Here is a 13,115-nt window from a genome sequence, read left to right as displayed (position 1 = left end):
ATCAGGAGTTGTCAAACTACCCGGCCGTGATAGACACGAGGGTAGGGAACATATTCGTCTATGACAAATGTTCGATACGATTCTCATTCATTAGAACTCGCTTTATGGAGTGCCACACGTGCTCAAATATTCTGTGCCTTTCCCTTGCTACCCGACATCGGGTTTCAATTTGTGGCTCCGATTCTTGTAACGTAGTAACTGGTGTATCAAGTAGCACATTTTTTATGTAACTTATCACGTTGGCCTATAACTCACATATATTTGGTTTCTACGTAAAAAAACTAAATAATAGGACGAAGTATCGCAATATGTGAAGACTGCAGAGGAAGAACATGACAAGTCGCATTTTCTATCTTTTACAGAGAAGCAGTTTCTCAACCAATCCCGTGTTTCCAAAATCTATTTTCGAAGCTAAACATGTGTTCTTTCATCCCGTCCAAAATTTATAAAATATCTTGGCTTCCACAAAACTTCGTCAATTTGTCAGCTATTTTTAAAATACACGTCTTTGGAGCTAGCAGATGCTCATTTTCGATTACGTCACGTTCAAATTCTCCTCCCCTGATCGCGTAATGACACTGAAACCAGGAAATGTACTTGTCATGTCTCTCCGCTGTAATCTACATATTTTATATCGTACAAAATCGTCCATTCGTTTGAAAACGATACTCGTATTTAGAAACGAAATTCGCACACGCTTAATGGAATTATAAGATCGTTGAAAATGACTCGTTTAATGATAATTTCGACAGGAAAAAAAAAGCAACTTGGAGGCGCCGGGCATCGATCCCGGTACCTCTCGCATGCTAAGCGAGCGCTCTACCATCTGAGCTACGCCCCCTGATAACGGACGCTGGAATTCCGCGAAACTTCCGGAGCAAAGCTCCGATAGCGTGACACAATTTCTTCTAATTGATTTTTCGCTGACTCGGCAGCGTTAATTGACAGCCGGTTAATTAAGAAGTCGATGCAACCGATTAGACGTAAGAATCGAACAATTGTCCTTCGAGGAATTTGTTTATCGAGGGTCTCCTCTGTGTTAGTCATTGTTGAGTCGTCGTCAGTGTATGTCAGATCGTTGCACTCTATCGTTTAACTAAATGGTAATGATACGATATTACGAACGTAGAATTACTGAATCGAAAATTATTTCAAAAGATTCGAACGATATACGAGCCTCTGCTAATTACTTCGAAAGCTGCTGCCATCTTGGATTTCCAATTGGCAGCAATTGATTCTATACACGTGTAACCTCCGTTCGGTCTTAGTTCCCAAGATATAGGCAAAAATCTGTCGGTACTACTACTACAGTGAATTCTGTCTATAATTGTGAGTATGCGTTGGTATCGGTTATCAGCCGCCTTGCAACGCGCCGATTTAAAAAGCTAACCCAAACCCAACTCTTATCTTTTGTTTATACGTAGTGCATGTAAACGGGGGCTGCGCGTGCTTGAGTATTCTGGGATCAATTCAGATTACAATCCTGTATACAACTGCGTATTAAAAGTGATTATCTGTTTCTTCATGACGGATCAGATCCGCAGGCTAACAGGACATTACCCTCTAGATTTAAACATTAGATTCAGCTAGAATCAAACGTACGATAATCACTTATTAATATTCACGTTATAGTAGCACGCCAGAATAATTTACTCGTAATTCTCAATGCGAATTTATTGTACAATACTTCAAAAAAAAAAAAAAATCTGTTTCTTCGACCGTCAACGAGAGTCGTAAATTCCCGTTACGATTAGACAATCGACGCCACGAACTGGTCGATCCCCTATTTCGATTAGGATAATAGAGGTGATTTAATGAGTAGAAGGCTTGATTAACAGTTCAAATATAAACAGTTATTGGGGAAACTCACGTTTCCACAATTTTTACCCGATGGAGGAAGGAATAAGGAACCTTTTGACTCGAAGATGTTTTGTGTCATTTGATGGCTTTAATGGTAAATCAAACAGCCTCATTTTATGACAGTTCTTTAGGATTATTGCGATCCGCTTAATTCTATGTGCACAGTTGGTGACCGCCTCGAACATAAAGGGTCACCGGACGTAACACCATCAATGATCTGGATTAGGTTTGGATTAGTCTTTCATATCCGGCCGGTGTGGGGCAGGCGGTCATAAGTTTGAGTTATAAACAATAACATAATTACAATTCATGTTATGCTTTGTATTTTATTGTTATCATGTGAGATTGGAAACTTTCCAGTCACAATTTCGAGGCATTTAATTATTCGACTGTCAAAATCGTGTTGCCGTTAGAAGAGATTTTCAAAGATGTTTCTTGCTGTCTCGCATATGCGATTGTGAATGACTATTTAGATTCGTAAAGTATAGAACCAAGATAAAAGATATCAGTGGCTGACGGATGTAAACAGTTCGCCAAGCAACGAACTTGCGACTGTGTCACAGACACGCACATATACGGGCAAAATTCTCTGTAGCGGCAGCGATAATTTTTACAAATTTATATCTCGAAAACTAGAAAAGTCTGGCGGTAACACGCAAACGAAAAAGTTCAAAGTATTGATTTCTACAACATATTAAAAATCATCGAAATGGAAGAGAACTGCAGCTTTCTGAATTAATTAGCAAGTTTCTTAGAAGCCAAAGTGATGGACTCCATTTTTTGTTAATTTTTTAGTTCCATTGCCTAAGTACACGGTTAATGTTCAGTTCTCGATAAACAAGTGAATTATTTCTGTAAGTTATTTATCGTAAGAAATGACATAAAGAACAATAAATAATAGTAAATTCTAATTTGTGGAGCCGATGCATGTGGCTTCTGAACGGCCCCTGTGTATATAAAATGAAAGAATTTGTTTGAATTTTAAAGTATTATACACACGATTTGGCAGTAAAATTTGGTAATGTTCTTTCGCGTCATTAAAATTCATGGATTTCGGTCTTCTGCTTCATTGTGGCTTCTTGCTCCACTTCGACCGATAATAACGTCTCCATTGTTTCGAAGGCTTTTATGTACAATGATGCGTCATTAGCAAAGATAAAGATGATCCACTAATGCCACGTGGTCCAAAAGCGTGGCTCGTGCCATAAAAACGTTTTACACAGTCCGATAACACACTAACCAAAGAAAATGTCGGCGACTTGACTCGAGTATTGAGTCACGGTTAGAACAAAGGTATCTTTAATCGGTCGAAATGTCTGTACACAAGTTCGTTGGTACATATTTGCACCTTCGAACTACTTTGAAAAAACATGTTAATACCACAAGTGTAGATTATTCGATTCTTATACTTTACATCGATAAACAGTCGACAGCAGCTCCAAAGTTTAGATTTTGATATATTTTACTTAAATATCAAAGACCAGAGATTACAAATTATTAACATAAAAAAGAGAAGAATTCATTACAAGGTCTCTTAAGAAATATTACGTAATTTACTTCAATAATTGTTAATCCTCTGCAGTCATATATCGAATTAAATTCGATATTGTGTCTCATTCGATTATTCTCAGTGTCGACGTATGTACGTATGAAACATATTGCTCCCTGTGTTGGAACTTAATTCAAGAAAGACACCTGCGGACACATTATTAATATTTATGCAAATTTATGTTTTTACGAACTAAAGAAGCGGAAGAAATAGCAGCTGAGAAGAGATTTCCTCCAACTATTATAACGAGTACTTGTAATACTCCAACATTAGCTTATTGAATATATAAAATTTTATTTTGTTCTTTGATATAACAGATTAATATAGGTGGCAGAAAAATAAATATAGAGATAAAAAGAAAAATGAATGATAGAGATTGTTGCGTATTATCGACTAAAGAGCAACCGGTCAGGTCAAACCGATCGGTCGATATCGCATACCTCGAATGACTTAACGTTTAAGGTGGAGGAGATGGAATAACTCGAGTGTTAGATTTAGACGACACTTTATTTGTATTCGTTGCTTGTAGTTGAACTAAGTTGGGACTTTGTCGTCCTGTGTCTGTAGTCTTCGTTGCTTGTAGTTGTACTCAGTAAGGACTCTGTCGTCCTGTGTGTACTGTCCGATGTTTGAAGCTGAACCGCCGGGTGCCTTTCCGGCTGATCCTTGCCTGGGTTCTTCCTGGCCTCGAATCATTACGTTTACTGCCCTGGGAGGACCGGTAATTCGGAATTGCCTAATGAGGGAAATGGGCCTGTCCGTGCCATAAACGGACGGCCAACTAAAATTCCGAACAGAGATAAGCAAGAACAAAGGATGCATATGACGAAGAAAATAAAAGAAATGAGAATAGACCTGTAAGACACAGATACGATATAGAAGTATAAAGGAAAGTTATAATATAACATCGTTATAGAAAACGCTCAAGATTACAGAAAAAGGATAAAAAGGAACGTTCTAGTTCCACTAGTTCCAGCATGGAAGGGAGAAAGTGTCAGGCTGTGCGTGTTCGCAACTTTTACGATCCTCCGGAGTTCTCGGTCCGTAAGGCATTATTGCACAACACGAAAGACAAAGAAAAAAGTAAAACGAGGGAGAGCCAAGAGAGTTGAACAGAACTTCCCTCTTGATTTACTCGCTATTCCGGAAACAGCCCTCTTGACTTCCGCGCTGGTTCTTTTCCAATGTTGCAGTTGTGTTTCTTTCCGTGGTCATGACGGTTCGCGTGTCTTCGGCACGTGCTCGTCCATCGTTTACCACCTCGACGTCTGTTTGCTCGTTTCCTCATCAACTAATTCGTGACCATTTTTTATCTTGCAACAAGCACTGTAACGCCGCTTATCGGGCGTCGTTTTAGCGTAGGACATTGTGGTGACTCATTCCCTCGTGACTCGAAGCTACATCGACGTCCTTCGCGTTCTGTCGCGCAATTTCTCACAAACTATCAAAACTTATTATTGTTATTGTACTTGGTCGATTTTATTAAAACTCTGACGACAAGAAGTCATCGTAAAACGCGTCAATAATTTTTCTGCTGGTCATTTGTTTTTATCTTAACTGAAATGCGACCTGTTAAAGCGAGGCCGAATAACAGGGAATTCACTGTAACAGCACAGATAGGACACTGCCTGATGATTTTATGTAGAAAAGACAGACCAGATAATTTCCTATCGATGAAGTATCGGCATAACCATAAAATTCCTAGCGTTAATACGAAGAAAAAAAAAAAAGAAAAAAGAGAAGTTTGATATACGTATAAGAGAGGGGTGACGAGAAAGGAATTCCCGTGAATAGATAAGTCTATTTTGCAATCGGAGATGAACGTGATCCGTTAATCTACACCGGCGATTTGCAGTTCGTCACAATGTAATGGAACGATAGTTCGCAACGTTACAGCTGAAACGTTTCATTGCCACGTAATACCTTGCCGGGTTCGCGATGTGACTCATCGCCGCGAAAGGATTCTAAAGTGTTTTTGCATCGGCGGCCTTGATCCACCAGTTCGATGAGAGTTCGCTCAAAGCAAGAGGGAGAAAAAAGGAAGAACGAGCACTTTGGTTAAGTCATGGCGGCCGATTAGACGCGTCGATCAATCATTCCGCTATTTTCCTTCGCGTCTGTCGTGCTCCTATTCTTGCTGCGACACACTTCTTTTTTTTTTTATTATCATGATACAGTTCGTTACGTGACTTTAACAGCGAGATCGGATGATCGTGTACGTTGCATCATTGAGAATATAAATCTGTCTAGTTGCAACGACTTCATACTGCTCTTCTGTACTTGTTGACCGCGGATTTTTATAGACATTCGTATTTTTATGAACACGCAAAGAGATAGAACTTAATACCGACTCGAAATCGAACTGCACTATACTTTCATGAATTATACTTCGAAGATTTTATATATCTTTACATATTGTGCGCGCTCTTTGCACTCTTGTATCTTTAAATTTTTCATTAATGCACAAACATCCGCGGCTTATTTATTATCCATTACTCCGGGTGCTTGTATGCACCTAAAAGCACTTACAGGAACCTATATAAAGAGTATAATGATTTCGATAACGTGACTCAGCGTCCTACGATCCAACCGATGGTTTTTCTCGATCAAACATCAACCTAGCAGTCCGTGTCGCCTAGTGGCAGCTGACGAGACCATTTCGATGATTTTGCTAGCAACAGCTGACCGTTGCAACGCATAGAGAGTAGTTCTCTCTTCCGTTATAACGGCACAATGCGTGCGACCGGCTGAAAGCTATTGCACGCTAGGAAAGAACGAGCAAGAGAAAGAAACGAAGGAAAAGAGAAAGGGATAGATAGATCGGTCACGGGTTAGACGGTGACGCGTGGTTATAATATAGTGGAGGGGTGGTTGGAAAAAAAGCGGAAAAGCGGAGAAAGCAAGAACAAAACGAAGCTACCGAGAGTGTTGCTCGGTCGTTTGGCGTAGGGAGATGTAGGGAGGAGGCGGGGGATGCACGTGAACGAGACAGAGACTGGATAAAGAGCGAGAAAAGAAATAGGGGATTAAAGCGGAATGAGAAAGACGGATGGATGTTGGAGGAGGGCGTGGAAACGGAGAAAAGAGGCACGGTGGAATATCGCGATGTAGGGAATGAACAAGAGAAAGACGCGAGAAAGAGACACGAGGAAAGAGTGCCTGCCATGGTGGGGGAGGAGAATAAAAAGAGACAGAAAAAGATATAGAAGCTATACATATACGAGGAAGAAGGAAAAGGAGAGGAAAACGGGCATCGAGGAAAAGAGATAGTAGGAGTTGGTGGTGAAAGAAGGACAGAGAGCGAAGTAGGAGTGTACGGGACGGTGGTGGATTGGGAGAAGGGGATTTCCGAGCGACGGGGCCTATAATATCGTATGGCAGTGCCGTAACGAGAGGCGCTTTCCCGAACGTTGACCTCTTCGCGCTTCCAATACTAACCTCGCCCAAATGCCCGCTCCCGGGAATACGAAATACATAATATGTATGTAGAAACTTTGGTGTCTCTCATTGCAACGGCATGGCTCGACCTGAGAGATCATCCTTCCTGAAAACCGATTGACCGAGAACATCTCGGAACCTCGATTGCTCCTTAAAAGACTCTTCCTTCCCTCTGTATTATACATTAGGATTTATTATATTTTACACCGAATGCACAGAAGCAAGGTTCTGCAGCTGTTTCCGGGGGCAAGCTGCTCCGGCCTTTTAAACCGGCCTTTTCTCGGAAGTCGCTACTAGGCGAGCATTCCTTTTCTTCGGGAGTATTTTAAAGTTAGAAAGAAAATTTTAAAATCCATAGGGTATTTATTGAAACAACGAAAGAATTGTAATACGTTTCCCGAGCGAATTTCCTTCTAGAGGTTTCATTAGCCTTGCGTTAACACACCGACCGTGATGCTGGTACGTTCTTCTGGGTTTCGAAAACCGAGAACGGCTTCGTTCCTGGCTCTGGAACTGTTTCAAACGCAGTTCGATTAATGGTTCGTCATCATCGATCGTCATCGAAAAGCCGAGTGACTAGACGCAATCAGCGTCATTGTACTAGACGTCGCGGCTGCTGACACGGTGCTTCTATTCTTACTATGAGGAGACGTCTAGTTAGGCTACGCGACTCGGTACGAGGGATTTTTTTGGGTTCGTTCGCATGAAAAATTCCGTGGTGCGGTGGCATCGTGACGTTTCGTACTCGCGACAAAGGGTCGTAGATATTTTGCGGAAATGAAAAGGGGAAAGAGCCCTTCTTCCTTTCCGGCCGAGTCTTTATTTCACGTTGTCCTTGGAATACAAAGGAACCTTAAAGGCCCTGAAAGGTTCTTCATCTTCTCTTCCCTGGATGCAAAGAGACCGGATAGTTTCATTGATCCGAACAGTTACGAGGAATATTCACGAATCATAGCGTCCTCGTATGTACATACATCTATCGCGATAACGTAGCCTCTTCACTGAGAAAGAGCCTCTTCATTAACGCTGATAAACAGCGAACGTTCCACCTTCTCGAGGATTATATACTTTTCAGTTATGCAAGGGGAGATTACCGGTTGTCGTTTCGCGAGAACCGTAACAAACTACCAGGTAACGACAATGAAAGTGTATTTAGAGGAGAGATATACAAATCGGACAGCAACCGGTGTAGATTCTGCTACTTTCGTGCTCGTATGCAGCAACACGCGTCTCAAACCCATGATTTTGACTTTCTCCCGACATTTTAAGCCGAGAAGTCAAGGGAAGTACGAAACGGGCCGGTGTTCTTCGTTTACTTTTACGCTTTTACCAGTGGACCGCATAACACGTTACAACTTACATCGTGCCGATAATCAGATGGGATCGATATTTTTAGCACAGTTCGTACTCCTGTTGCTAAGGCATCAGCTGATCAAGCCGGCTGCCTGCGTGCACCAGCCCCGTATCTATAGCTACCTACAGTAACATCCCCACCAATGGTCCCCTCTCCCCTGTTGCCCGTTGACTTTAACCGAACGCATAACCAAGTTAGATATTCACGAAACGTTGCAATGAATCACGAATTATCTGAAAGCAAAACCCTCGTCTTTTTATGCGCTTTATCAGAATTTCGCTTTAACGACCCTGGCATGGTGCGCGCTGTTGCTACGGCACTGTCGACCAATGGCAGGTCCGGGGAACCGGCAAGTCTCCCCACCAGCTGTTCATTCCCCACCACGCCACCTCGACCAGATGATCGCAGCTCGTAGCTTAGCTCGACTATCGAAGCATCAGTTATCGTCAGTTAGCAACCGGCTCTCTTTCCGTATACATCGTTCTCCGTAGCAAATCCCCAGCACGTAATGTCCAGTGTAACCTGATTCTTGTGCTCTTCCTAATTATGTGTCGGTGTTGTGAACGATCGTAGTCTTTTCTACCTTCTTCTTTTTTCTATTACATTTACTGCTTTTTTACCGTTCGATCCTACTTTTATAAAAAATTGTGCAGCCGTACGAGAAGATCGAATAGAGCCTGTCGCATACATAATACCCAACGCCAGGGTACGAGCAATATTTCTGTGATATTTATTATGATTGGTAATTCGCCGGTGTACCTCGCGTGTGATAACTCACGGACGTTCTATCCCAAAGGAAAACCTACCGTTAAGACTTACCGGTGAAAACGATTCTTCTAAATTTCGCGACGTCACGTATATACGTATATACCCGTCGTTTTTTTACCAAAAGAGCTTTAGATCGTTAAGGGACTGAAGAGAGACCTTTTCCTTTTTTTATTACCTACAACTTATACGCGTACGTTTTTACGTTATTATATACGTCTACCCGAAGTCTTTCGTGTAATATCTCTTTCATACGTATAATATATATACATATATATAGTGTATTTATTAAAATCGTCCAAAATTCCTGTGGCTAACGTGACCGAGTCTTACCCCAAGGCGGATACGATCGCGAATTGTGGTGGTGCCGCCAGCATGGGTCAGATTGGAAATGACGTGAGTTTTTTACACATTTTTTTTCATTTTTCTCTTTGATTTGTTTAAATTTTAAATCCCGGCCCAGGAAGCCGACCTGCTGGTCGCTTTCCGGACGAATGCGCCTGTCGCTGCCTACCGGGTTTTTTTAATTTTTCTTTTTCGCTTGGTAACAGCGAGGGGGAGGATCGACCGGCTTTTCGGGCTTCTTCGTGTTTCTCGTAATTACAGCCTATATAGACGTATCTGCGTGTACCGGCATTCATCATATACGTGTATCTTTCTATTCGCTCACGCATGCGACCGGCGCATTCGGAAAGTCACCGAGACCTTACGATTCATCGAGTAAAGACAGAGTGTAATACGAATTAAGGGAAAAAAGATGGTCGGTCGAAAGGGTTGAAAGGAGACAAAAGGGATCGAGGAATGTCGCTTGAATATCGCGATATTTCTTGTAATACCGTCGAATTAATATTCCGTACGCGTTCCCCCGAATTAATTCAGAATTTCGAAGCATGTTCAATTCCTATTTAAAATGTAAGCTGTCATGTGCTGTCATTTTTAATATTTAGCTTCGTATTATCGTATTTGAATCGCTATATATGTATATACGATGCTTCGGCCGATCTCTTCGATCGTTGTAAGCATACATCCTCTTTTCGTCATCTATACTCGAATAGATCGAATCGCGCATTGTTAAATCGACGAAAAATAGAGAATTCTCTCGATATATTCGATTCGAAAACATAGACGAGACCGTGTAATTGATTCTATTTAGAGGAAAGCTTAACCATTCGATTCACGATTCGCGTGTATGTTTCGTTAAATTGTAGCTCGTTCGAAGAGAAGCTGCTGTCGGTGTTGTGGCGTGAGACCGCGTAAGGATCGGACTCCAGCTCATTTTTTATGCGGATTTGTTCGTATGCGTTACGCTCGTTCGATAACGAATAAAGGGTTGATTGTCTGGAAATAACGCTTCTATAAAAGAAGATCCATGAAACGTTACTCTTTTCTCGTGCTGGTCGTATCTGTAATCGGAGAAGTTCGATCGAATTTTCGCCAATCGCCGGAACGTCGTAACTTTCAAGTTCATGAAGATTTAAGTTTTGAACATGTTTATTTTTAAATTTTGTAGATTTGCAAAATTCTCTTTTAAATTCAGACTTTCAAATTTCGATATTGAATTTTCCAAAATTCGATATTGACCTAATCACTATCGATACATGACAATCTTGGCGGATTCTTCGATTTATTCTCGTGGACAGGTCAGAAATCTCGAACATAATTTCATAATGCGACGAGATATTTTCTTTACAGTATTTATCACTTCCTTCATTGGGAGTTAGCAGGTGAACCTGGCTCGCGGATGACTCGCAGCAGTCTCTGATCTTGCGTCAGACATTTATCCCTCCCTTGCTTTACCGCGGCCCTGTGTCACTTTGCCAATTTTGTTGACATGTTTCATCATCCTGAGCGTTCACCCAAAATCGACCTAGCATTGTTCAGCTACTGTGGATGTCAGTTTGTTGATTTCACAGTAACCATTCACTTCCCACTCATAAATTTCATACCTTTTTAACGTTGCAAGCCAACGACGCGAGCATTTCGAAATCGATATTTGTTTCCTATACCTTTGTAAAAGTTTTCCTGTCGATAGCTCGTCCATTAATAAATACCAAGGCACTTGCAGTAATTTCTACTATTTATATCGTCACCTTCCTCGTCACGTTTCGTCATTTTTTATCACAGTTCCCTAAACTCCCAAATTCTTGTTTTTCTTCCTCTTATACTACATAACGTTCGATATTAACACTCGATAAATTCTTTAATTTTATCGGAAACCTTCATTTTTCAACCTGTTTAGCCACATCGGGTGTTAATACGTTCGTCCATTCAAGCAGAGCCACGTTGTTAATTTTCGTTCTTCATATTGATCGTTTCATTGACGCATTTCGATCTTCGTCATAGAAATTTATCGTTGTTTTATCGTTGTTACCTCAGCGAACGAGTCGGTATTTTCGTGCAACGTGCGAGTTATCTAATGAATACGGCAACAAAGGCCACCCTATCGTTAATTATTTCTATCAGACATTGTATATTTTTTCACATATGGACAACGTGACTTTCATATATTGTACAAACGCGCTTATGAATATCAAAGTTCGTTTTGAAATAAATTCGACTCGTGAGTTGTACGTGTTTGTCTTGTTATCACATATCGAACGTTTACCTATGGAATTCCTTCACTGTCGTCAACGGACGATAATTGAACGACGCTTTGTTCGAGTCGATCACCCGAACGCGTGTAGCATTTCGAATAATTAGAGGGTTTTGCGCCTCGACAGAAACGGATCGAACGAGAGGGAAAAAATCATCGATGTTTGCTCGACGTTTAGCCAGTGTAACACGGGTAGCTTCGGAAATAATCGCTAACCCGTTTGAACGGTCCTTCCTCTAATCAACTCGAACAATCTAAATAAGGCTGCTCTAATCATTTTGAGCGATCTACGGGAGAGAGAGAAACTATTCAGTAGTCAGCTTCTAAGGAGTTTTTTTTCGGACGTAACGCCATGTTTGGCGTTTCCTGCTTTTCCTCTGGGAGCATTTTTCTTGCGAAACCGTTTCATTGGCTTCGAGCCCTCTTGTATCCAATTTATATCCACACATAGATCCCAGTACACTGCCATGTATCATAAATAGAAATATAATATTTTAAATGAGGAGCCTCTAACAGATTATAGATTTTACCTTTGTGCTAACAAAGTAAATTACTTAAAGTAGTGAACTTTGGAAAGTAGATAAAAGGCGGAGCAGGTATCGGAATAAGAAAGAAGGAAGGGACGGTTTGCGGTTAAATCGACAAAGATCAATAAAGATTTTAGCCGGCCAGTCCGCCAGGCGGTGCGTCATTTACATGTAAATTCCACATTTCGCCATAATTTCATCCCATGTTTATTTGTCATAGCTTCATTCATAAACGTGTGTGGCTGGTTAAACGCGTCTCGTGTATTGCCCTCTACCTCTTGATTTATATAAATCCTCGATAGCCTCTCTGAAAAGACGTCCGTATTTCAATTTCATATGGAGACTGTGACACGAGATCGGCACAGGAATAATAGAAGGTTGAACCGTTCGCCTGGAGCGAGTTCGTTACGAGACAAGTTCCGTCGAGTCCGAGCGCAGTTTTGCATTTCTAATGTTTTCCTCTGCGCCAGAGTCGTGTTATGCAATCGTGTCGGGAAACTGTACGAACGTTCCTCACGACCCTCTTTGAAGTATACTGCAAATTGGCCGTGGAATTAACAGAGAGAGAGAGAGGGAGGGAGAGAGAGGGAGAGAGAGAGAGAGAGGGATGGTGTGCGTAGCTTTGAAGACTACCCTGGTTTCAAACGATTATTTTTATCCTACGACTCCTCTTTACTTCCCTCCTTTCGTTTTTCTCCTTTTCCTTTTCATTTCTCTCGTTTTTTTGTTTCACCCTCTTTTTCTTCCTTTGTAAAGCGTGACGAGCGTGCACGTTCCATCTGGGCATGGTGGCCCGTTGGGACAGGCTCTCATCGAATTTCTCCATTTTTTCTTTTCTCCTCGCTTGTTCTCTTCCCTTTCCCCATATAGATATACATATGTTCTTCCCTCCTCGTCGAGCTCCACCGAGATCGTAAAATTGTTTTCCAAGCGTAAACCGGTTCTAGAGATCTGGGTTCTGGTTTTCAATGTTGTTGCGCGCGGTCATAGGCCGCCTTCGCTTCTCGAAGACCTCGGAGAACGGGTCCG

General features: G+C 41.5%; 1 protein-coding gene and 1 non-coding gene across 3 annotated transcripts in view; one reads left to right on the top strand and one right to left on the bottom strand.

The window, feature by feature from the left end:
- LOC100748348 (sestrin-1) overlaps positions 1 to 13,115 on the top strand; it is a 153,869-nt gene that overhangs the window by 114,660 nt on the left and 26,094 nt on the right. The gene's annotated exons all lie outside the window — the stretch shown is intronic.
- Positions 769 to 841, bottom strand: TRNAA-AGC. The gene has a single exon. It is a non-coding gene; the product is annotated as a tRNA-Ala (tRNA).

The sequence above is a fragment of the Bombus impatiens genome, unplaced genomic scaffold, assembly GCF_000188095.3.
Source record: "Bombus impatiens unplaced genomic scaffold, BIMP_2.2 scf_1060, whole genome shotgun sequence".
Classification (NCBI taxonomy): Eukaryota; Metazoa; Arthropoda; class Insecta; order Hymenoptera; family Apidae; genus Bombus; species Bombus impatiens.
This window is presented reverse-complemented; position numbering and strand designations above follow the sequence as displayed.